This window comes from Homarus americanus, unplaced genomic scaffold, assembly GCF_018991925.1.
Source record: "Homarus americanus isolate GMGI-L3 unplaced genomic scaffold, GMGI_Hamer_2.0 scaffold11794, whole genome shotgun sequence".
Lineage (NCBI taxonomy): Eukaryota > Metazoa > Arthropoda > Malacostraca > Decapoda > Nephropidae > Homarus > Homarus americanus.
The window spans coordinates 1,232,809-1,240,091 of record NW_024739301.1 but is presented as its reverse complement, the minus strand read 5'-3'; the positions used below and the strand labels follow the sequence as shown (position 1 = coordinate 1,240,091).

The 7,283-nt window shown below is 38.1% G+C and overlaps 1 protein-coding gene across 5 annotated transcripts in view; it reads left to right on the top strand.

The window, feature by feature from the left end:
- Positions 1–330: 330 nt before the first annotated feature.
- Positions 331–7,283, top strand: part of LOC121874502 (sister chromatid cohesion protein PDS5 homolog B-B-like) — a 44,820-nt gene continuing 37,867 nt past the window's right edge. For 4 of the 5 annotated variants that reach the window (XM_042378654.1, XM_042378650.1, XM_042378652.1 and 1 more), the window contains exon 1: positions 332–522. The gene's annotated coding sequence lies outside the window, so the exon portion shown is untranslated. Of the gene's footprint in view, positions 523–7,283 lie in introns of all 5 variants that reach the window. The other variant, XM_042378649.1, reaches the window with a different exon arrangement.

Below are 7,283 nucleotides of genomic sequence, written 5' to 3'. Positions count from 1 at the left end.
ATGCTTATTTGTACTTTAGATATCTAGTCAAATTAAATTGTAGCTGATAAATTAATGTTTAAATGTTGGCGGGATTATTAGCTCGCCATCTGTTGGTGACATAGACAACTACATTTCTGTTTACATTCTTCATTTAGCGAGTTTTATATACCACTCTGCTGATGTTTTTTCAACCATAAGTGAAGTAATAATCATAATTCAACAAAACTAAACTTTAATATATATTGAACTTAGCTTATCACAATTATTCATAAAATACTGTAAACTACGACGTAGGAAGGAATAGCCAATATTAAGTCAAGTCCAAATGTTGATAAGACTCAGTAACGCCATCTCTTGAAGCTCTGGTGAACTAAGGAAGAAAGGAGCGGTATCCTGCACGTTTTCCCGCCATATTACCTTCGCTACTCTTATTTCAAGCGATTTTTATTTGAAGGAATATAATATTGATATGTGAACCATCACCCACACAGACACTGGACGGAATACTTCAGTCTTACACTCCAGTCTGGGCCTAAACAGGTAAAGTACCCGGGAGAAAACTTGAATTTGTGACATTTGTGATCAGAGCCATCTCTTGCAGAAAACTATCACAACTGGCCCAGCCGCATCTAGGCCTCTGATGACATACCCACACCATAACAATCCTCACTCCTCTTTACTTTAACTACTTTATAAATTTTCTCGCCATTACCTCCAGCGCGTAGAGGGATATTTGGGTAGTGTGTGTAGACCAGCTGCGGGAAGAATGGAGAAATGTGGAGCGCAGTTATGGAGATGTGATCACACCCTCACTCCTCTCTCCAACATTTTCTTTTATTTTACTTAATGTGCGTCTTTCTATCATCGCCGAATCATGGAAGTACGGAAAAATACGATATTATGGCCCAGTGAAGATATTTTTCACGGTTATAAAGGTCTTTACTGTATATTAGTACTGTGTGTGACCTTATGGGGGATGATGCCAGGATGTTGTGCTTGCTTGTTCCTGACCACCACACCACGGTCCCCACTCCTGTAGCCCCCGTGCAAATATTACAAACATTAAACTCTCAAAATCATAAAATGCGAGGAAATATTTTATATTTTATAACAGTGATATGTGAGGAAATATTTGAAATGTAAAGTTTTATTTTTCAAGGGAAATTTTTAAGTCGCCTCAACTTTTGCAGGACATATTTCTCAATTAAGCTTTGTTGATCACTATTTATAGGGATTAATTAGAGAAAATAATACCAAAATATATGGAAAAGGAGTTTGTTGATGAAAAATCCGTAAGTTATGCTGTTGCGCATATAATCAGTAAATGCAAAAGTTAAGGACTGTTTAAAGAAGCATTCGACTTCAGTACTGTGCTGTATTAACAGTCGGTGAGTGAATGATGTATAATTTTATAAGTACTGTACAGTACTTTGGACAGTATTTACAAACAAACTTATGTTGTTTTCTGCATTATATCCCAAAGTTATAACAACCCGATTTAGTTGTGTTTGTTTATTAATTAGATTGTATTTATTAAATGTGAACCAAGATACTCGTCTCGGTGGAACCCATTTCAAGGTGTGATATACTATTTCTACTTTGAGTCTACTATGAATTGTCAAGTAGGTTTTGGTCTCTGCATATTCAGTACAGTACCTTGGCCGAATAACATAAAATCACCACTAAACTATTAGTATGTTAGGTTTTAGTAGATGTGAACCTCGAAGATATACTGTACTCGGATTTGGAAGTACTGTACACTTAGTGTAATTAGTGGTTTATTCCTACTGTAACTAATACAGTGAGTCATCATCACTTTGCTGAAGTTACTGAGGCTATGGTAACTTGATGCTTCATAGCAATACAGTATATTTAAAGTTGTGGGAATCGTAAATCAAATCTTTAAATAAATTCTAGTAAATGGGAGGAGTATTTTGGTGTAAACTGGCTTTTAATGCTGTAACTTGAACTTTACAAAGAGATTTTAAGTTTATCATTGTATTTGTCAAAACATATGTGCAAGCTAAATATATGTGGAGTAAAGGAATGACATTTTCCTTGTCTGACAAAGCTTCAATCATTATGCTGGTTCCCCCTGACAGGGTGGACCCCCAAACTACATACACTTTGTATTACAGTATTGTTCTGTAATTCTTCTTGTTACCAATTGTAAAACTTAATAATGGTAAATAGAAGATAAGCTTGGCAAGACATGCAGGGATTTACTCCATACTCTTGGAGACACATGGGTTTACTCTAAGCTTGGAGACATAGGGTAGGTTTACTCTATAAGGGGTCTGACTAATTACCCAAATGCACCCAAATGTACCCGGAAAGAAGTCAAATAATGGTCCTAAATGAATAAATCGGACTGCCAATCACTTCTCGACTAGTATTTGGTGTCACAAAGTCACAAAAAATTGGTAAACTTAATTTAATCTGAGTTAATAGATCGAGTGCATGTACCTAACCTAACCTAACACAACTCAGATTAAATTAAGTTTACCAATTTTTTGTGACTTTATGACACCAAATAATAATCGAGAAGTGATTCACAGCCCGATTTACGCTTGTAGGGCCATCATTTGACTTCATTGCGACTACATTTGGGTAATTACTCGCTCCCTCGGTACATGCACGCGATCTATTAACTCAGATTAAAGTATGTTTTCCAATTTTTTGTGACTTTGTGACACCAAGTACTAGTCGAGAAGTGATTGGCAGTCCGATTTATTCATGTAGGACCATTATTTGACTTCATTGCGGCTACATTTGGGTAATTAGTCGGACCGTCGTCAGGTTATTTTCTGCTGAGTAATTGGCACAAATTTGTTTGGCAATGAGAAGGTGGATGAGGTGGTCCCATTATTTACAAGTTATCAACAAGTGTTTGACTCAGCATTTTTAGCTTTGATGGTGTGATTCTTTTTATATATTATATTTTGTGGTTAATATTGAAGACTAACCTACTGATAAGTTATTTGTTATGCTGTTTATTTTCTTATTCTATTTTCATCAATGAGTTCTGATATGGTAATTATTTCTTGTGCAAATGCTTCGTTTGGTAGATAATTAGGTGCCCAGTTGGGCACTACTTTGTTTTCTCAGCGGTAATGTGGTGGTGACATCTCATCCCAGGATGTAAGCAGCTAATCATATTGACATATTTCAAAACACTGCTGCCCGGGCTGGCTCAATGCCAATGCTCATTGTATGCTTGTGAACCATTCAGTATGGGAAGCTGCTATCACGTCCACAAAAAAAAAAAAAATTACACCATATCATAGTCAGTTCTTTCCGTTTAATATACCGGGCCCCCGGCTAGGAAGTTAGGCAGGTTTATTTGGTTAGGTTGGTGAGGTCTTCTAACAAGGCTTCTGCTGTTTGTTTTTCATATCAACTAAGGTTAGGTTATGTTTAATTTAGCAATAACAACTTTTAACACATTTGCACAAACTACGGCTGTGTCCACTGTAAAGCACAGTGAAATTGTGGTGGTTTTATAATCGTTTTCTCTGAAAAATTGGCCCTGGGTCAGGCATCAATAATTACATTTTTTTGTCATTAAATAGGTTCTCGTGGGAATTTCATACACGTTCTTGCCAATGTATGTGTATGGTATATTTAGGGTCTAAAGAAAAATTTTTTTTATCATTTTTTCTGTTACCATCTGTAGTTACTGAGAGGTAAATAATGATATCTATTAGTATCCTTATTTTCCCTGTGTAACTGGTGTGATTGAAAAATACAAATTATTAAGTGTTGTCACCACTATAATCTGCATTCAAGAAACAGTAGCTAAGGACATAGTACAGTACAGTATTACATTAATTCATTACCATCATAATCAACAAATTTTATGTTTTTGTTTTCCAAAATGGAAGCAATATGAAACATTGTAGATGGTACAAACTAAGATCATTAACTGAGAACATTTACTGAAAAAGAAAATATTTTGAAATTCAATACTTTAACAATCAGGGATATTGGAAGATTTATATATATATATATATATATATATATATATATATATATATATATATATATATATATATATATATATATATATATATATATATATATATATATATATATATATATACAGTCAACCCTCGCTTTACGCGTTTCCACGTTTACGCGGTACCCTGCCAAAACCGGAATGCTCACATTCCGCGGTGCGTGTACCCTTTTACGCGGAGAGCAGCGCGAGCAGGGTGCGCACAAGGTCGCTCAATCATCAAAACATTACTGAGTTCTTCACCCGCCACCCGCCACAGCTGGCCCAAGTCAGTGATAGTGATAATGATAGTGAGGATATGGACTTATATGGACTTTGAGGGGTTTGACAAAGAGGCCCTGCAAGCCTCTGTGGTGGATAGTGATACAAGTGATACAGGTGAGGGCCAATAATCTGCCCTCTGCCTCGGAACCAACCCCCCATCCCCGTGTGCCCAGCCATCTTTTCTACTAATGTAAGTGTTAAAAAACCTAATATTATTGATATTTCTCTTAATTATTAATTGTGTGTGCATACCATCATAAAATTAAGATGTTATTTTTACTACAACGTAGGTATTGTGTCTGAAAAAGTGGAGTTTGGGGTCGGCCCGCCCGGCCTCTATTTCAATTAATCCCATATGTTATGTTGTTCACTTTTTTTCTCACTTTACGCGCCGTGGGTTGAATTAACAGCGTAAAGTGAGGGTTCATATATATATATATATATATATATATATATATATATATATATATATATATATATATATATATATATATATATATATATATATATATATATTAGATTTTACTGGATTGTAGTAAAACCTAACTAGCTCAATAGTAACATAGGGATTATGAGAAAAAAATAACTTAAAAGTTTCAATCCATTAAAAACACAAAATAGATCCTTCATCATCTGAATCATTTTCTGCTTCGACCATATTTGTGCAGCTGTCTGGGGTCACTGGAAGGTGTCGGTACAAGTCTTATTGTTTTATCTGCATGAGCATCGTCCTCTGCACAGGCTTTTGGTGCCTGTGCAGTAAACTTTCTGGAGCAAGAGGTAGGTACTCCTGTCTGGACTGGAAGGAATTCTCCTGATGGTTCTGTTGACCATCCTAATCTAGTAAGTTCTGGATATACTGGACGTGGACTCGGTACCTGTTGCCACACATTGCTCTGCAAGTGACCTAGCCTTATATACTCATGAATAGCCCCTTGGGTCGGTGGCAATTTATCATTAACGTACCTTGACATTCATTTATTTAGTCATCTGAAATAGTACCAACGGAGTTCCAGTGGGTCACTATATTGTTCCTTCTTCGGGCTGCTGAATTCTTCACAACCTTTAAATACATAACTGACTGGTTCTTCACCAATCCCTAAACGACAGCAAGAGCATGTAAAACACTTTCTAAGACAAATGTATTCCACCAGCCATTCTTTTTTTTTCCAAAGATATGACCAGTTGTCACAGCACTAATTGAATGAAAACCTCTTAAAACCTGAACACGACTTTCACCAAGGGCATGATACAGTGGTTGCAGATGCACGTGTTGACGATTTGTACCCGTCCCCATAATGATACATGGTTGATCACCCAGTACTGGCATTAGTAACACATCTTTATCAGATGCATTGATGTGAACTGGTTTTCCAGCTTTTTGCACTTCAGCGGCATACAATAAGATTAGTGTTATCTGTCTCTACTTGGGAACTTTCCAAATCAACTACATTCCTTCTGATTCAGCCTGATTTGATGACAACCCCATTCGTGTGACTGTATTGATGGCTATCTTGCAATTTTCCACACCTTTTCTTACCAGGTAAACTGTCAGGAGATCTTTTGTTTTTGGCGCTGCTAAGAAATGTGTTGAAATCCTTTGTGCTCTCCTTCAAACACTTGACACTATAGTTGTCAAATACTGCAACTGCATTGGCATAACTTTGAATTTTCCTGTCAATAGAAGTGATGTAGTAAACAGCCAAGTCCTTGCAGCTATATATTTCATCCTTGCAAAAGGCCATTTCATGGACAACTGCCATACCATCATAAAGAATACATATACAATCAGGAATTACGAACTCTAGGGTGAATGCAGATTTGTGTCTTCTTCAGTCCTTTTCCACCTGAGGCTTTAACTGATGAATAAGTTGAACCTTGTCATTACATGGACGTAGTCTTCCATTACAGGCATCCCCCGCTTCACGGAAGGGTTGCGTCCCTGGAAAATTGACCGTGTCGCGAAATTCCGTAATGCGAAACCTATTTTCCCATTGACTTCCATTATAAGACTGGAGATGCATTCCTAAGGAATTTTTTCGGCCCCAAAAAGGTAATTCAGGCACTTTTATGAATGAAAATATACACTTATAAACACATACAATACAGTATACATTAAATAATTTATGATATACCTTCTTAAAACATCAAGTTTAATATCCAATGTAATGCCTTTGCGGCTTCTTTTTGCACTACTGCGGTCACTTCCACTTGATGGCCTCTTTCCAGTCATCTTGAATAAGGGTAATGCACTGTACTGAACTGTACTGAACTGTACTTACTGTATGTTAGTAAAAGTTAAATCCAACTGCTGGGGTGAGAAACATGCGCGCACACTGGATGTAAACAATGGAAGCGTTGTGTGTGGGGACATCTTAGGAGGTAATGGAAAAGGGTGCTGCTGTCGGGTCTTCTGCATAATGCACAAGAGCATTGCTCAGGGGATGTGGGGATACCAATCTCCCAAGCAAACTCATACCCAATGATGATACGGGCAGCAATCATGTCCCCTTTCCACGACCCTTTCCCGTAGACGTACGAGAGGTCAGGAAGTTTAAGGAGGACATCGTACCAGGTGGGCGGGGAGTCCAGGGGGATGGCTGCTTCCTGAGCTTCTCTCTGTTTGCGGCGAATTTGGGTCCTAATCTGTAAGAGTGTTCGAGGAACAACGTAGTCAGGTGTGGCCTTGTTGCAGCCAGTCTTGGCAAGGCCATCTGCTGCCTCATTCCCCAAGATACCGACATGACTGGGTATCCATAGGAATGTCACGGGACGGCCTGCATCCTGAAGTGTTGATGTTAACCCTTGTATTCGGAGGATGAGTTCCTTATTTTCCCCTGATCCAAATGCGATCCCGTCGAGAGCAGACCTGGAATCGCAGCAGACAAGCAAGGGGCAGAAACCATCTGCTTCTTCCTCAGCGAGAAGGGCAGCAAGGAGGACTATTAGTTCAGCCTAAGTGGAGGATGCCCCGTCAGAAACTCTGAGAGACAGTTTGATAGGCTCAGGGGCATCAGGA